This window comes from Pipistrellus hanaki (genome assembly GCF_964339955.1).
Source record: "Pipistrellus hanaki genome assembly, chromosome: 2".
In the NCBI taxonomy this organism is placed as follows: Eukaryota; Metazoa; Chordata; class Mammalia; order Chiroptera; family Vespertilionidae; genus Pipistrellus; species Pipistrellus hanaki.
Genome location: NC_140504.1, coordinates 132400193 through 132418246, shown reverse-complemented (window position 1 = coordinate 132418246; position 18054 = coordinate 132400193). Strand labels below are relative to the sequence as shown.

Genomic DNA, 18054 nt, shown 5'->3' with positions numbered 1-18054 from the left:
TAAGTGGAGGCCTGGGCCAGCCAAGGTGTGTGGAAAGGTTGGCTTCCTCAATTACCAGGGAAACCCAAGCATCCTTCCTGCTCTCTCTGTGGCCACAGCCATCTTATTAGGTTAATTTGCATACTCTCTCCTGATTGGCTGGTGGGTGTGGCTTGTAGGTGTAGTGGAGTGATGGTTAATTTGCATATTACCTTTTTATTAGATAGAATACCTAAAACCTATATAATTTTATTAACCAATATCACTCCGATATATTCAATAAAAAAGTGTCTCCTATAGAAGTGTTGCATAACTCATTTCCAGATTTTTTTGAACCATAAGGTGTGTTATTGTGAACAAAATTGAGATAGAAAGACTTCACATTTGAGATAAGTCTAAAATATCACAGGATCGAAACATGTATCCCTCCCCCCTAAAATCTTTTATTATAAACACAATAATTACAAGCATCTGAAGGTTGTTTTTAAAAAGATCCTAAGTGAAGCAGATGGTTCAAATTGATCTGAATACAGAGCTCAACAAACTGCAAAGTGTCTTTTGTAACACACTGGGCTTTGAAGATAAAAGTCAGAGCCTCGAGAGGCCTCATTTTTATATGGACAGCCAAAGATGAGGATGCTCAAGGTATGTGGGATTTTAAATTTTAAAAATTCAAGTATTCTTTTCTCTAGACAAAGAGAGAGTAAGAAATGGTAAAGAGTAACAGAAAAAGAAAAAGAAAAAAAACACAGAGAAGCCACAATTATGAAAGGCTTGTTATTATCAGAATGCTTTGTTATCTGAGAGTTCCCTAGTTTCTTAACAGAATAGTACAATGTCAAGGAGATGGTCAGAGTGACATGTTTATCTTTTAGAATAAAGTATCAATGGTCATTTTAGATAACAAGTACTTATTTAGTTATTTTGAGTGACTTAAAGTGATTGACTTCTCAGCAATACCCCAGCTCCACCCTTGTATAATGATTTCAAGGTGCTAATGATTTCTCTTCTCAATAGTGAGGGTCTATTTTCATTGATCGTAAATGATTTTCTGACACAAAAAGATAACTTGAGATCTCCTCTAACTGCAATAACAACAATTAATATTCAGGTACTATGTTTAAACATTAAATAATATTTGAAATAAAAATATCAGTCACTCTTGGGGCACAGTCACTAGGGGGGGGAACAGGAGGAAGGCTTCTGTTTTTTTGTTTTTTTTATAAATGTTTATTAATTTCATAGAGAAAGGGACAGGGAGAGACAGATGGAAATATCAAGATGAGAGAGAATCATTGATTGCTACCTCCTGCATGCCCCCGACTGGGCATGTGCCCTTGACTGGAATCGAACCCGGGACCCTTCAGTGTACAGACTGATGCTCTGTCCACCGAACCAAACCAACTATGGCTGTTTCTTGACTTGAGTGCTGGTTACTAGTGTATGTTCAGTTTGTGGAAGTTCAGTATATACTACTAAATCTCCAAAACAACTCTATGAACCTCATTGCTCATCAAGAATTGATTGATAAATACAATTTACACAATGGAACAATATATAGGGTTTTGGATTTTGTTGAATGCTTTTTCTACATTTGATAGGATCATATGATCTTTCTTCTTTAGCCTACTGATGTGATGAATTGCATTAATTGAATTTTGAATGTTGAATCAATCTAGCATCCCTGGAATAAACCCCACTTAGTCATGCTGTATAATTCTTTGCTAAATTTGATTTGCTAATATTTTGTTAAAGTTTTCACATCTATAGTCATGAGACATATTGGTTTTGAGCATCTTCCACCCTTTTTTTGTACTGTCTTTATTTGGGGTTTGGTATCAGGAGGGCAATATTAACTTCCTAAAATGAATTGGGAAATATTCCTGCCTCTTCTACCCTGTTTCCCCAAAAATAAAACAGTGTCTTATATTAATTTTTTTCTCCCAAAATTGCGCTAGGTCTTATTTTCAGGGGATGTCTTATCTTTCCATGCGCTAGGTCTTATTTTTGGAGAATATCTTATTTTCGGGGAAACACGGTATTTTCTGGAAGTGATTGCATAGAATTGGTGTTAATTCTTCTTTAACTGTTTGGTAGAATTCTCCAGTGAAACTGTATGCACCTGGCTATTTCATTTTAGGGAGTTTTAAGATTACAAATTCAATTTCCTTAATACTTATACAATTATTCAATTGCTCTTATTTCATGTTGACTGATTTTGTGGTAGCCTCTTTTTTTTTTTCCCTTTTCTTTCTTTCTTTCTTTCTTTCTTTCTTTCTTTCTTTCTTTCTTTCTTTCCTTTCTTTCTTTTCTTTCTTTCTTTCTTTCTTTCTTTCTTTCTTTCTTTCTTTCTTTCATTCTTCCTTCCTTCCTTCCTTCCTTCCTTCCTTCCTTCCTTCCTTCCTTCCTTCCTTTCTCTCTCTCTTTCTTTCTTTCTTTCTTTCTTTCTTTCTTTCTTTCTTTTTTTTTTTTTTTTAAGGAATTGGTCCATTTCACTTAAGTTGTCAACTTAGTCCTTGTTACCCCTCTGATGTCTATGGAATCTGTAATGACATCTCCTGTTTTATTCTTGATATTGGTAATTTGTGCCTTTTATTTTTTTGTCAGTCTATCTAGATATTTGTGAATTTTAATAGTCTTTTAAAAGAACCAGCTCTTTGTTTCATGATTTTTCTTTTTTTCTTTTCTGTTTTCAGTGTCATTGATTTCTGATTTAATCTTTATTATGTCTTTTTTTAGGCTCTTGATGCAGAAGTTTCTGATTTGAGACTTTTCCTTTATTGTAATGTATTCTTTTTTAGGTACGTTAAATATATATTTTAATTGATTTCAGAAAGGAAGGGAGAGAGAGACAAAAACATCAATGGTGAGAGAGAATCATTGATTGACTGCCTCCTATGTGCCCCCTCCTGCATGCCCAACAACCGGGGCATGTGTCCTTGACAGGAATCAAATCTGAGACCCTTCAGTCTGCAGGCTGACACTCTCCACTGAGCCAAACCAGCTAGGGCCTTTTTTTAAGGTTCTTTATGTAGAAGTCTAAATTTCCGAGTTGAGACTTTTTCTTTATTCTAACTTGGTGCTATACATTTCCCTCTCAGCACTATTTGAGTTATGAACCACAAATTTTGATATTTTGTTCTTTCATTTCATTCAGTCCAATCAACGTATATTTTGGTTCTCTCTCTTGACCTATGAATTACTTAGAACCATGTTGCTTAGTTTTCAAGTGTTTGAAGATGTTCTTGTTAACTTTCTGTTACTGATTTCTATCTTGACTCTTTTTTTGTGTGTAATTTCAACTAAAAAAAAAAAAAGGATATAGTTATATTGTGATATGTTTCACAGTTACTTGAAAAGAATATATGTTCTATTATTGAGCAGATGTTTATTAGATCTTGTTGGAAGATGGTCTTGTTGAGTTCTCTGTCCCTTTGTCCTGTCAGTTGTTGGTAGAGGAACGTTGAAGTTTCTAACTGGAACTGCAGATATATCTATCTGTTTCTCTTTGCAGCTTATCAGTATTTGCTTCACATATTTTGTAGCTTTGATGTTTGTGCATGTGTTTGTTTCAGTATACAAACTGTGAAGAAAGACTTAGTTAAAATAGGACATGAACTTTGTTCCACGGAGTGACGGCTGATATGACTCTGTCAGGTACCTGGGAAGGACAAGCATTTAAGGTACAAAGGGCAAGTAAGTGCCTACTTCACTGGATAAGTCATACCTCTCAATATTGTTATTTTCTGACTGAAATCTCTAAAAAGACTCTCTTATGATAGACATCTCCAAGTTCTCCAATGTCATTTTTTGTAATGATTACCTTGAAATGAGGTCAATGCCAAGTTTTTTAATGAAAACTCTTAAAATGAGTTTTTAAATGTGAAATGATTTACTCAACTCTTACAATTTAAAAACAAACAGGAACTAATAAAAGTAACATTATATATAAATTATATATTAACTACATAACTTTTCCAGACTTCCTCTACCTTTTCTACATAAGGATATATGTTTTTAAAATATTTTTATTGATTTCAGAGATGAAGGGAGAGAGAGAGAGAGAGAGAGAGAGAGAGAGAGAGAGAGAGAGAGAGAGAGAGAGAGAGAAACATCAAAATGAGAGAGAATCATCAACTGGCTGCCTCCTGCAGGCCCCACATTATGACCTCCTGGTTCATAGGTTGACACTCAACTACTAAGCTATGCTTGCTTGACTACATGAGGATATTGTCACTTACATTAAAAAAAAAAAGTATAATCCCAAGGTGCAAACATCTTTCAATAGGGTAATTTTCTTCATTTTCACGATAACACAATAAATGTCTTTAATATAAATGTGCATGTATAGTGTGCCATCTTTGTGATTTTGTGGTTTGTTTGTTTTTTTGCTTTCTCCTCCTATATAATAAAAGGGTAATATGTAAATTGGCCCTAAGGGCAGAATGACCAGGAACAACCAGTTGCTATGATGTGCACTGACCATCCGGGAGCAGACGCTCAACACAGGAGCTGGCCCTGGGGGGTCAGTGCGCTCCCACAGGGGAGCTCTGCTCAACCACAAGCCGGGCTGACTGCTGCGAGTGCAGTGGCTGTAGCGGGAGCCTCTTCTGCCTCTGAGGCTGTGCTAACGATGCCCGACTGTGGCAGGGAGTAGACCTAAGCCATCAGTTGGACATTCCCTAATGGTTTCAGGCTGCCAGAGAGATGTCTGACTGCCAGCTTAGACCTGATACCCCAGGGAGGGGGCCTACGCCAGCAGGTGGACATCCCCTGAGGAGTCCTGGGCTGGGACAGGACGCAGGTTCAGCTGAGGAATACCCTCATTCCCTCCACTGGAATGCATGCATTTTTATGCACCGGGCCTCTAGTTTATTATAACATTCTTTAAGAGATGAGTTTAAACTGTTTTCAGGTGTCACATTCCTACATCAACTAACTGCACAAAAGCCTTTGTCACCCTGACAATTACTGCATCCTGGCTGTTGTGTGTGCTTCCTTTCAGTGTCCACATTTACTGTGTTAAAAACCTTATTTCACTATTTCCCAATCAGAGTATAATTTAAAAACAAGGGAGTAGGAGAATGGAAGGGTGAGAGAAGGGAAAGAGATTGAGAGAGGAAGTCTCATTTCATCGTTGTTTTTTTAAGCAGTAAAATAGAAGTTTTATTTATTTGTATTTAAACTTGTAAACCAACTGGCCAAACTGGTATTATTATCATGATAGAACAAAATAAAAAAATAAAAACACATCTTTTATAAATACTTGGGTAATAAACACATTAGTGTTGTAGTAAAATAGCAACAGGGCAGAAGAAATCAGCAAAGCATGTTACAGCTCAACTGGTCACCTGAACTGAGTTTTGTTTGTTTTTCATATATATTTTTTTGAGTTCAGAGAGGAAGGGAGAGGGAGAGGTAGAGATAGAAACATCAATGATGAGTGACAATCATTGATCACATGCCTCCTGCATGCCCCACACTGAAGATTGAGCCCAAATCGCAGGCTTGTGCCCTGACTGGGAATCGAACTGTGACCTCCTACGCTGAACTGAAGTTTTTAACAGGCCTCCCAATCCCAGAAAATGTGAATAACACTTAAAAGTAATTTTATTTCTATTCTTGAGGTTAAGGTTCTAGATCCTAGAGTTAACCAAAATAGCATTATATCTAATCATCTATAGCCAGAGACATCTTTATCATTTGTCCACAGCAGCAAGGCTACAGAAGCCTCTTTGATTAGTCTCCAGCCATATCCCCAACCCCACTCCTCCAATTGGCATAATAAGCATAATGAGACATAGCATGTCAAGGCATAGATACACAGAAAAATCCTAGGAGAGGTAATACAGCCACTGCCCAAATTGAGATGGAATAAGAAACTCATTGTCATTGCTTCTCAGCCTTTTGGCTAAGATCAAGGGTAGCATACCCACTGTGTTCTTGGCTTTATGTTCATGGAGTAATCTTGGAATAAATCCATGGTTTGCCGGTTACTACAATACTTAAGGGTTTGCAGTATTGCATCCAAGGTAGGTCCAAATCACTGACAGGATTTTGTTGGAACCAGATCTGGGGCTGCAGGGATCCTCCTCCATAACTACAGAACTGATTGTTTCAGGCCTGGTTGTTCTGAGCCTGGGTATTGCAGTCTTGGGAGCACCAGGTCTTCCTACTCCAGGAGCGGTAGGCCCAAGAAGGGCTATTCCAGGAATGGTGGCTCCAGGTTAGGTTACTGCGGGCCGGGTTGCTCCACATTGAAAGTTTTCTAAAAGGTTCCCTGGGCCTCCCTGGTGGCAGGAAGAGGCCCACGTACTCTGGTTGCTGAGCTCGTCTGAATCACACGGTTGCCATTCTTTGGCCAGTTGTATTTCTGCCACCTCTTGCATTTCATTCTCTGGTTCTGGAACCTAGGTCTTAATCTATGTGTAGCTAAGGTTCAGAATGTTGGAAAGTTGTTGCATCTGCTGGAGGATGAGATACTAGTCCTCCCTGCCCCCCCTCCCCCCTTTTAATGTTAAGGAATTTAGTAGGGAAATATCAGAGGCAAACACCCCAATTGACAGAAAGAGAAATCTGAAAATATCTCTTTAAGCCAAGTGGGGACCTGACCTTGACCTCCCTGAAGGACAAAAACTGGTGGATTAGCAACAACATTCTCTGGCAGCCACCTTGCCAGGGCATGAGTCTCTCAGCCGGGACTGTCTGCTACCTCCCAACAAAGGTAGGGAGAAAAAAACAAACTGTTTATAGAATCAATGAAGAGGTAATGAGAACTGTAAGGAAAATCTGAGAGAGAGAGGTGGAAAGACCTTAATAAAGAGGCCCAGGCTTTTGGCTCTGAGCACCTCAAATACTAGTACATTGACAAGTAGTTCTACAAACTGTTACTGAAAAGGTAAAATGCCTAATGTTTTCAAGAGTTCCCCTGGACTTCTCCCCACATGCCATATCACACTGCCCAAAGGCCATGTTTTTGAAGAAAGAAAAAAGAGAATAAGTCCTGTTGCTCTTTAAGGAGAGAGAGGGAGTGGAAGGCTGCGGGGACCTTTCCCATGTAGGTCCGTGTTCTGTGAACAACTTCCCAGCAGTAGCCTGGCACAGTTCTAGGTGAGGGTCTCACCTTGTGTCACCCTTGCTTCAATGTACTCCATTCTCCGTCAAAGAGCTGTCAATTTAGTGTTTCACATCTTGAACTACAAGACATATCGAACGAGTTGAGAAAGTTCGAGATTTTCTTGACGCTGTTGGTGGTGATTTCAACAATACTCCCAGGTTGCCCAGTCAGGGTGAATTTCCCGCTGCACAGGATCCTCTTGCCCCGCCATGGCTGCTGCCTGAGGAAGTCTGAGATATTTACAGTATTTTAAAAAAACATATTTTTTAATTGAATTTAAAGAGAGAGGAAGAGAGAGAAGCATAGATGTAAGAGCAAGCTACCTCTTACATGCCCTTTACCAGAGATTAAGCCTGCAATCTGGGCATGTGCTCTGACCAGGAATCAAACAGGCAACCTTTCTGTGCATGGGACAACACCCAACAAGGCAGCATGAGGCTGAGACATTTCTGTCTCTCAAATCTCCCACTAAGTACACATAGCTGGGTCTGTGAGAAAACAGTTCTGATCTCCCATTTCTTGACCTCCTCCTTCCTCATTGTTCTGTTCTACAGAAGTGGGTGGTATCCCACTGGGACTGGTGGGAGAATCAGGGCTGCTCTGAATAAGCAGATCCATGGAGGAAGGGAGAGGAGAGACAGTCTTCATATGGATGTCTTGGCAGATGACATTTGGAAGGTAACATAGTTCCTCTTTTTCTTCTCTTTTAAAAAATATATTTTCTATTGATTTCAGAGAGGAAGGGAAAAGGAGAGAGAGAGAAACATCAAGGATGAGAAAGAATCATTGATCAACTGCCTCCTGCATGCCCCCTGCTGGGGATGGAGCCCACAACCCAGGTATGTACCCTCACCAGGAATGAAAACATGATCTCCTGGTTCATAGGTTGACACTCAACCCCTGGGCCATACCTGGCCAAACTGCATCGTTGTCTTCAGGCTCATAAATCTCAGGCACTGGTGAAGGCTCCTTAGAATTGGATGCTTTGGGACAGGGCAGGCTTTGGGGACAAGCCAAATCCACCCTCATGCTGCTTTGCAGTAACAGGTGCCAACCAGCCAATTTTGCCAAAGCTCCCATTTCATCTTTCTGAGCTCCAATCAGCTCATAAAATACCCTTGATAAAGTTTTTATAGCCCAAAATGTTATATTTGTAATCCAGATTATGACCCCAAAAGAATTCAGAAAATATAATGTTATTATGGGCATCCTAAAGTATTTTTTTATTTTATTTTATTTTTTTAAAATATATTTTATTGATTTTTTACAGAGAGGAAGGGAGAGAGATAGAGAGCTAGAAACATCGATGAGAGAGAAACATCGACCAGCTGCCTCTTGCACACTCTCCTACTGGGGATGTGCCCGCAACCAATGTACATGCCCTTGACCAGAATCGAACCTGGGACCTTTCAGTCCGCAGACCGACGCTCTACCGCTGAGCCAAACCGGTTTCGGCCTAAAGTATTTTTTTAAATTCATTTCAGAGAGAGAGAGAGAGAGAGAGAGAGAGAGAGAGAGAGAGAGAGAGAGAGAGAGAGAGAGAGAGAGAGAGAACATCAATGAGAGAGTGTCAGTGATTGGCTGCCTCCTGCATACCTCCTACCAGGGATTGAGCTCACAACTCAGGCAATCAAACCATGGGAAAACCATGATCTCTTGGTTCACAGGTTGATGCTCAATCACTGACTTACACCAGCCAGGCTAAAGTAATTTTTAATACGTTAAAAAGACAACATAAGCCGAAACCGGTTTGGCTCAGTGATAGAGCGTCGGTCTGCAGACTGAAAGGTCCCAGGTTCGATTCCGGTCAAGGACATGTACATTGGTTGCGGGCACATCCCCAGTAGGAGGGTGTGCAAGAGGCAGCTGGTCGATGTTTCTCTCTCATAGATGTTTCTAGCTCTCTATCTCTCTCCCTTCCTCTCTGTAAAAATCAATAAAATTTATTTAAGAAAAAAAAAAAGACAGCATAAAATGTACCATTTTATTTTATTTTAAAAATACTTTTATCGAGTTTTAGAGAGCGGGGAAGAGAGAGAGAAACATTTATGTGAGAGCAAAACACCCCCTATTAAGGATTGAGCCTGCAACCTGGGTATGCACCATGAGTCAACCAGCAACCTTTCTGTGCACTGGAAAACACCAAACCAACTGAGCCACACTGGCCAGGGCTAAAATGTACCATGTTAAGTATACTCATATGGTGGTGAAACTATCTATCCATCTTCAGAACTTTTCATCATTCCAAACTGAAACTCTACTCCCATCAAATAAGAACTCTTCATGTCCTCTATCCAATGGTATTTAAAAACATTATTTATTTATTTATTGATTGATTTTAGACAGAGAGGAAGAGAGAGAGAGAGAGAGAGAGAGAGAGAGAGAGAGAGAGAGAGAGAGAGAGAGAGAGAGAAGAAAGATTTGTTGTTCCACTTATTTATGTTTTCATTTCTTGTTCCCTGGTTGGGGATCAAACCCCCAACCTTGGTGTTTTGGGATGATGCTACCTGACTAGGGCCTATCCCATAATATTTTGCCTGACTTTGCTGAGTACATCATATGCAGACTTGGTATAGTAGTAGTTGGCCATTAACCTTCTTTTGATGTAATTGCCAAAGTATTATCCCTTTAGGAACTTACAAGCTGGGAGTTTGGCTGTACAACACCAGCTCTGTTGGACTGGGGCAAGGGTTTCTCAATAGGTGGGTGGACATCTAAGCTGAGACGTCATGGGCTGAAATAGAAAAGAGAAATAAACAGATAGCTTTATTCTTAATAACAGCATTATGATTTCCACTATTAAAGTAAGGATGCTGATGCCAGAACATTTGAAAATGTTTCCTCTTCGCCCCATGCAGCCCCTGCCTTTAGGTCCCACGCCATCCTAGAGACCATAATTTCAAAGTTTTGGATGATTACTCTGTGCTGGGCTCCAAGGGATGCACAGGTAAAGGAGACAAAGTTTTTGCTTTCAAAGAGCTCACAATCTTAAAGTCTCAGAGAGCTTCCATTTAAACACCAGTGGCTCTAAAGTTAATTCTTAACTTCTCATTCTGTCCTCACCCACTCACACTTCATCATCAGAAAGACATGAGATAAAACAGTGAAAAGAGGGATTATCTCCAGATGGTGAAATAGAAAGTGAAGAAACAACCTGTAATCCATGCTACATGAAAAAGAAATACGTTTCTTTAAGTAGCCAGTCCTTCTAGGGCACCTAAAATGTCATTTGATTTTAAAAGTTTACTACAGGTTTTTGGGAAAATGCATATTCAGTTTTCAAAACCCTTTTAATCGCTGTACCCAATGGCTGAGTGTAAGGACATGCCCTGACCAGACTGTGTCCTGATAAGCAGGCTGTGGGCAGCTGCTGCTTGCCTTCCATTTTCTGCAGGTATTTTGCTTGGCACATCATCTCCCTTGTGGAAAATGGCCAGTCTTGCAGGCACTTACATAACCTTTTCCCAAAGCAAATCCTGTCCCTGCCCTTTTGCTCCTCAGCTCTGATGGCACACTGTTTATTTAAATCTCTCACTTCCCCTAAGCCTCAGAGCCAGAGCCACAGCTGCCATGAAGCGCTCCCTTCCCAAACCCATCTGTGCGATTTCCTCACCCCTACATGTACAGAAGTTAGTCACCTGAGCCTCTCACTAGAAAACACAGGGCCAGCAGAGCATAATGGTTAAGACTTCAGGCTCTTTAACTCAGGCCTCTGGATTCAAATTCACCACTTACTTGCAAATTCTTTCACTTATCTCAGCTTCTATTTCTTCATCTGAAAATGGAGAGGATAATAATAACCTCATAATCTAATTCTTAATAAACTGCCTGGAATAATCCAAATGTCCATCAGCAGATGAACGGACAGATAAAATGTCATAGTTACATATAATGGAATATTATTTGGCCTTAGCAAGGAATGCAATTCTGACACATGCTACAACATGGATGAACTTTGAGACATTATTATTTTTTTAAAAAACTATCTTTATTGTTCATATTATTACAAAGGTTCCTCATTTCTTCCCCCCTCCACCAGGTTCCCACCCCACCCTCCGCCCCCTTCCCCTCCCCCATTGTCCTCATCCATAGGTGCACAGTTTATGTTCAGTCTCTTTCTCCCTCCCTTTCCCTGATAGTAAATCCCTTTTCAGATAGTAAATCAGTTACTTAGCATTTTCTCATATCAATAATACCTCCACATGCCCAAAGATACACTTCACACAAAAGACATTTCCAAATAGGTCAACCAACCTCATCCAGGCCCCACACAAGGCACTCACAGATCAACATCCCAGCGCTATACTAACTCAACACATCCAGATCCAAGCCTTCATCACTTGATCCAGCAGACCCTCAAGTTCCCGCAAAAGTTTCCAGCCCTGTCTGAGAGGCAGCCTTGGGGCGGGGGCAGGTGAGGAGCGAGCTGTTCTGGGCCTGGCTGCTCCGGGCCTGGCCTCTGTTGCTCTGGTCCATTCCACAACCAGCTGCTCCGGGTCTGGCCACTGCTGCTCCCGACCTGGTTGCTCCGGGCTTGGCTGCTGCTGTTCCGGGCCTGGCCACACCCAACCCGGCTGCTCTGGGCCTGGCTGCTCCGGGCCTGGCCGCTCCCAGCCTGGCAGCCGCTGCTCCGGGCCTGGCCGCACCCGACCTGGCTGCTCTGGGCCCGGCTGCTCTGGGCCCGGCTGCTCCGGGCCCGGCCACTCCGGGCCTGGCCACTCCCAGCCTGGCAGCTGCTGCTCCGGGCCTGGCCACACCCGACCCGGCTGCTCCGGGCCTGGCCGCTCCCAGTCTGGCAGCCTCTGCTCCGAGCCTGGCCGCTCCCGGCCTGGATGCTCCGGGCTTGGCTACTGCTGTTCTGGGCCTGGCTGCTCCCGACCCGGCTGCTCTGGGTCCGGCTTCTCCGGGCCCGGCCACTCTGGGTCTGGGTATTCCTGGACTGGCCACCCTGGGCTTGGCTGCCTCCGCCTCAGGCCTGGCTGCCACTGCCCCAGGTCTGGCTGCTCCAGGCCTGGCTGTTGCTGCTCTGGTTCTGTCTGCTGCTGCTCTGGGGCCTGGCTGTTGCTGCTCCAGGCCTGGCTGCCACTGCCTTGTGCCTGGCCACTCTAGGCCTGGCCACCGCCGTTCCAACATTCTGTCCTTTTTTTTTTATTTAAAAAAATGCATTTATGTTGCAATGTTGGCTGCTGAGTTGAGTTCTGACTTAGTCTTTGATTTTTCAAGATCTTCTTTGTGTTTTTTCTTAAGTAATTTTACTATCTTTTGCTCTTCCTTGATTTCTTCACATTGAGAACTTCTTTGGTTTCTTCCTCCTTGTCCTGGAAGCTCAGCAGGTTGGCCTGTGGCACCCCTTTGTTTTCCGCGGGCTCCTGCACTGCTTCAGCCTGTTGCCGGGGTCGGCACCGCCGCCCAGGAAGCAGCCCCCGGGCTCAGCTCCATTGTCCGTGCTCAGCGGTCGAAGGCTCAGGGGCACCCCCCCTGGGGGCCCCATCGCCCGGTTCCTTGCTGGAGCCTGGCTGGCCGGTGTCCGGCAGGGGCTCCTGCTCCTCGTCGCGTTCCTCCAGTCTGGAGCTTTTTTCTCCTTCCCGCTAGGGGCGTCTAGCATCAGAGTCAACAGACTGTCCTCTGCGTGCAATGTGCGTGACTCCGGGGGCTCCGCTTTTCGCCGCTCCCCTGGGATTCCGCCACACAGCCCCATCTCCCCCTGCCTGAGCCGGCTGCTCTTGTTTCCTTCTCTCCAGTGCAATCCTGCATCAGAGTCAACATTCCTTCCCTTGCAAGCAATGTGCACGACTCCGGGGGCTCGGCCTTTCACCGCTCTCCCAAGACTCCACCTCACAGCCCCGTCTCCCTCTGCTTGAGCTTGGGTCCCCAGGGATTGGCCCAGAACTGGAGTTCGGGGCGGTCAGGAGTGGGGCTCAGCACCGCCGGAGGCTTTGTTTCTTCCCGCCAGGGCAATACAGCATCAGAGTCAACATTCTGTCCTCTGTGGGCAATGTGCGCAACTCCGGGGGCTCGGCTTTTCGCTGCTCCCCTGGGATTCCGCCTCACAGCCCCATCTCCCCCTGCCCGAGCCTGGGTCCCCAGGGTCTGGCCCATTACTGGGGCTCAGCGCTGCCGATTCGGGGGTTCAGCCCAGGCTGGGGGTTTTATTTCCTTCCTTCTAAGGAACGCCAGGCAGGCACCCAGCCTTCTCCTCCTCTCCAGCTGCACCCTCTCTGCACGCGCGCGTGCGGGCGTGCAGCATGTCTCCGTACCTTAGGCTTTTTTCAGCTCCTCTGATTTTCCTTCTGGTTTTCTCTTTCCTTCTTGTTGTAGAGTTTTCAGTCAGTCGACTACCTGTAGCTCTGGGCAATGTCCACTCTACATTTTAGTTGTATTCAATTGAAATTGTTGTGTGCTGCTGCGGTTAGGTGTCTACCTGAGCAGCCATCTTGGATCTCTCTCAACTTTGAGACATTATGCTAAGTGAAAGAAGCCAGTCACAAAAGGACAAATATTGCATGATTCCACTTATGGGAGCTAAATACACAGAGTAAAATACACAGAGACAGAAAGTAGAGCAGTGGTTCCCAGGAGTTGGGAGAAGAAGGGAATGGGGAGTATTGCTTATTGGATATAGAGTTTGGGATGATGAAAAAGTTCTGAGGATGGATAGTGGTGATAGTTGCATGGTAATGTAAGTGTATTTAATGCCATTAAAATATACACTTAAATGGTTAAAATGGTAATTTTTTTCATGTACAGTATATCATGAAAAGGCTAAAAGGTATATTATACCACAATAAAAAATTTTTACAGAACAGGATCTGGTACATGGTAAATTCCCTCAGGTGTTACCTGTGGCATCTCTGGCACCGTCCCTACTGTCCCTTACCTCTTGCATTTTTATTCAGCACTCAGTTTGATGTCATCTCTCCACCTTCAGGGCAAGGGCTGCATTGTCCTTTGGCACATCCTTCTCTGTACTTGCCAATGGACTTTGCATGTAGTTGGGCCCTGTAAATCATTGACGGATTCGGAGAAATTCCAAATGCCCTATAATGTGGCCCGTGCTCTCATGTCAGCGAAGTGGAACTCAGTGTTTTCTCTGTGGGAGGCTGGTCACCTGGTGACTAAGAGCCAGGGGTTTAAAGTCAGTCAGGCCTGATGTGAGTGTCAGTTTTGCCATTAACCAGCCATGAACTTTTGGGAAAGTCACTCAGTCTTCTCAGCTTCTGCTCACCTTGATTAGGATAATAATATCTATTTCCCCATATTTTCTGTGATAATAAAATGAAATAACATATGTAAAGAACATGACCCATTCTGGATACTCAGTAAATGGCAGTTAACACATACATTTTTTATCCTAAGTGTTATTGCCCTTAACTCCATCATTTTTAATCGGTTTCTGAAACTGACCTTTCACTTAAAACAGATGCCAATCCCTGCATGACTGTGGGTGTTTCTGCGATGAAGGACAGTATCTTAAAACAGCTCAGGAGTATTGTGGGATTTATTCTGCTCCCCAGGCCCAGCAGTCTCAGGTGTACCAGGAAGATTCTAGGAGCCCAGCAGAGCGAGAGAAGAGGCTTTCTCAATCAGAGGTATTTCCCACTCAATGCAGACAACCATTCTTAGGTGCGAGTGGCTGCTTGGAGCCCTTAGGGAAGGCAGTGCTGAACAAAATTAGAGCAGAAAGCCTGGGGAGTGTCCAAAGTCCACAGTAGATGGGAGATAGGAGCAGAGGACCTATTGGCTTTAAAAGGCAGGGACCACGTGAGGACCAGGTGAGTTGCTCAGAGGCTGAACTTAGTGAAAAGAAAATGGTGGTCACTGTGGATGACTTGGAAGGCAGCCAGGAACAGGAAGCAGAGTGGTAGCCACAGCGGTGAAACACCAACCCCACCCTCCACCCCACCCCGAGAGCTGAGATTTTATGCAGTAGGAACCAGATCTGGGCAGATCGAATCTTATTCTTCCTGAAATCACAGGAAGCTTATTCCAAAGTGGAGCACTGGGGCATACTTTTAACCCAGGAAAAGGGCAAGTGGACATACTTCAAGGTGAGTGTTGGGGAACAAAGGAGATCCTCTTGGAATGGGCATTCCAGGAAGTTTAGAAGGAGCCTTGAGCAAATAAAATATAATCATGGACTGGAATAAGAACTTTGATTTTACAACACCTGAGGGGACTCCAGGAGAGCGAGCGAGTTAAGAAGAAGGAAAGAGAGCAAACAGCAAAAGACCACACTTAAAGTGGAGCAGTTAAGAGGAAAGAGGTCAGAGAACTATAAACATGCTCCTACACAAAGCACTTATCACCTGATGGTAGCCACACTCACCCACCCCTAGCCACCTGTCAACATTCCTTTGTCATGCACTTGATGCCTCAAAGATACTTTGTATGTATAAGTCATTGTCTCATACATGGACAAATTCTATTTTCCTGACCATGGAAAATATTTGTAACTAATCTTCCAAAGAACTTCACATTTCAGAGCCCCTACCTCTAAGTTGTGAATCTTCCATCAATCATCACCCATGATGCAAAAAATGACAGAAGATGTCTATCTATGTCACTAGGACTTGGCTTGAAATTTGCATAATCAGTGGGGAAACACACATACACCTGCATGCATACACACACACACACACACACACACACACACACAATATCAACAGAATGTATAATGTATAATCATAACTATGAAAAAAGGTTCCAAAATAAAAGACTGAAAGAATATTTACCAAAATGTTTACAGAGGTTATTCATTTTCAAATTTTTAGAATAAGTTACTTTTTTATAAACAATCTCTCTCTCTCCCCCTCTCTCTTTCTCTCTCTCTCTCTCCCTCCCTCTTTCTCTTTCTCTCTCTCTTTCATAGAGCCACTTCTTCCTCCTAAGCAAAACATCTGTCTCTGGCCCAGGGGATGGACAGAAGTCTTTGTGGACCAGCAATGATCATCTATAACTTAGATGGTGGCCTTGAAAGCCATAGGGACCAATGAGCTTCTTAGAAGAAAGGGGTTATATCAACCTAGCTGATCCTAAATTATGTTTTAATTTTGTAATAAAAGTCTTAAAGTCTCATAAACACATTCTTACTTTTTTCAAAGCAAATGTTAGATTACTAAGACAAGTTAGGTTTTATTCTCTTCTATTACATGTGATTGGTAATGGGAAGATTGTCAGTTTAATTCAGCACATATTCATCACTTACTACATACAAAGCGGTTTTAAGGAATGCAAAGCTGTACTTTATCCAGTAGAACAGAAAATACGAATAAATAAAAACTATATTATAGGTCAGAAAATGATCTATTCAACAAAGGCAATCAAAATGCTAAGAGATACCATAATAAATTTTTTATATTTTCTGAATCCTTTGGGGGCCATTATGAGGATTATAAATATAACTATTTGGGTTTTCTAAGCAGTCCACTGAATATTTGATCAAGCAAGAAATTCACTGAAACAATTAAGATTTTCAATAATATTTTTTTATTCATTAAATCTTTTAAAGATTTAATCTTTAAAGTTAAGTTTCTCAGAGAAACTATAATGGCTGTTTTGAGTTGCCATAAGAAGTTTAATTAGTTCTAACATTTTCTTTTTATTTTTTTATTATTTTTTAAAATAAATTTTTATTGTTCATATTATTACAAATGTTCCTTCCCCCCCCCCATTGCTCTCCTCCACCAGGTTCCCATCCCACCCTCTGCCCTTTCCCCACCCCCCATTGTCCTCATCCATAGGTGCACAGTTTATGTTCAGTCTCTTCCCACATCCCCCTCTCCCCTTTTCCCCAAGAATCATCAGTTCACTCCCCTTCCATACCTCTGATTCTATTATATTCAACAGTTAATATTGTTCATCAGATTTTTTTTTTAATTTCCTTGGTTTTTAGATTCACTTGATAGTTACGTATTTGTTGTTCATAATTTTTATCTTTATTTACTTTCTCTTCTAAAAGAACCCCCTTCAGCAATTCATATAATTCTGGTTTGGTGGTGATGAACTCCTTTAGCTTTTTTTTTATTAGTGAAGCTCTTTATGTGACCTTTGATTCTAAGTGATAGCTTTGCTGGATAGATTATCTTTGGCTGTAGGTTCTTACTATTCATCACCTTGAATATTTCTTGCCATTCCCGTCTGGCCTGCATGGTTTCTGTTGAGAAATCAGCTGACAATCGTATAGGTGCTCCTTTATAGGTAACTACCTGCTTTGCTCTTGCTGCTTTTAATATTCTCTCTTTGTCTTTTGCTTTTGGAATTTTAATTATGATTTGTCTTGGTGTGGTCCTCTTTGGATTCCTTTTGTTTGGAGTTCTGTGCGCTTCCTGGACTTGTAAGTCTAATTCCTTCATCAGGTGGGGGAAGTTTTCTGTCACTATTTCTTTCAGTATGTTTTCGATATCTTGCTCTCTCTCATCTTCTGGGACCCCCATAATTCTGATGTTGGTTCGCTTGAAGTTGTCCCAGAGGTTTCTTATATTATCTTCAATTTTCTGGATTCTCTTGCCTTCTAGCTTCTGTGGAGGAGTGTCTTCTGGCTCTTTATGTTCCAAATCTTTGACTTGATTCTTGCGATCTTCCCTTCTGTTTTTAGGACTCTGTATAATATTTTTTATTTCAGACAATGTATTCTTTATTTCTTGTTGATCCCTTATCATTTCTTGTTGATTCCTTATTAATTCTAGTTGATCCTTTTTCATATCCTCATAGGTCTTATCGATCTTTTCTAGGAAATTCTTGAAAAACCTTATAAGCATAGATTTGAACTCTATATCCAGTTGCTTTTTGTCCTCCATTTCTTTCGTTTGTGATCTATTTCTTCTCGGCATTTTTGCAGCTTCCCTGATTGGGGGGGGGGGGGGGGTCAGGGTGGAGCCTACAGCTTTGGCTTCCATCAGCCCCGCCCTATGCGGTTCCTGAGTCTCAGGGTCCTTCAGTACTCAATGCAAGCGTCTCTG

General features: G+C 42.4%; 2 pseudogenes across 2 annotated transcripts in view; both read right to left on the bottom strand.

Moving 5' to 3' along the window:
- Positions 1 to 2407: 2407 nt before the first annotated feature.
- On the bottom strand, positions 2408 to 8388 carry LOC311617159 (homeobox protein NANOG-like; annotated as a pseudogene). The gene is made up of 3 exons: positions 8030 to 8388; positions 7543 to 7788; positions 2408 to 6461 (listed from the first exon to the last, which is right to left on the bottom strand). The product of its transcript is annotated as a homeobox protein NANOG-like (transcript).
- LOC311617167 (protein BRICK1-like) overlaps positions 2408 to 18054 on the bottom strand; it is a 40735-nt pseudogene continuing 25088 nt past the window's right edge. Inside the window, exon 2 of the transcript XR_014797035.1 lies at positions 2408 to 7326. The product of XR_014797035.1 is annotated as a protein BRICK1-like (transcript). The remainder of the gene's footprint in view (positions 7327 to 18054) is intronic.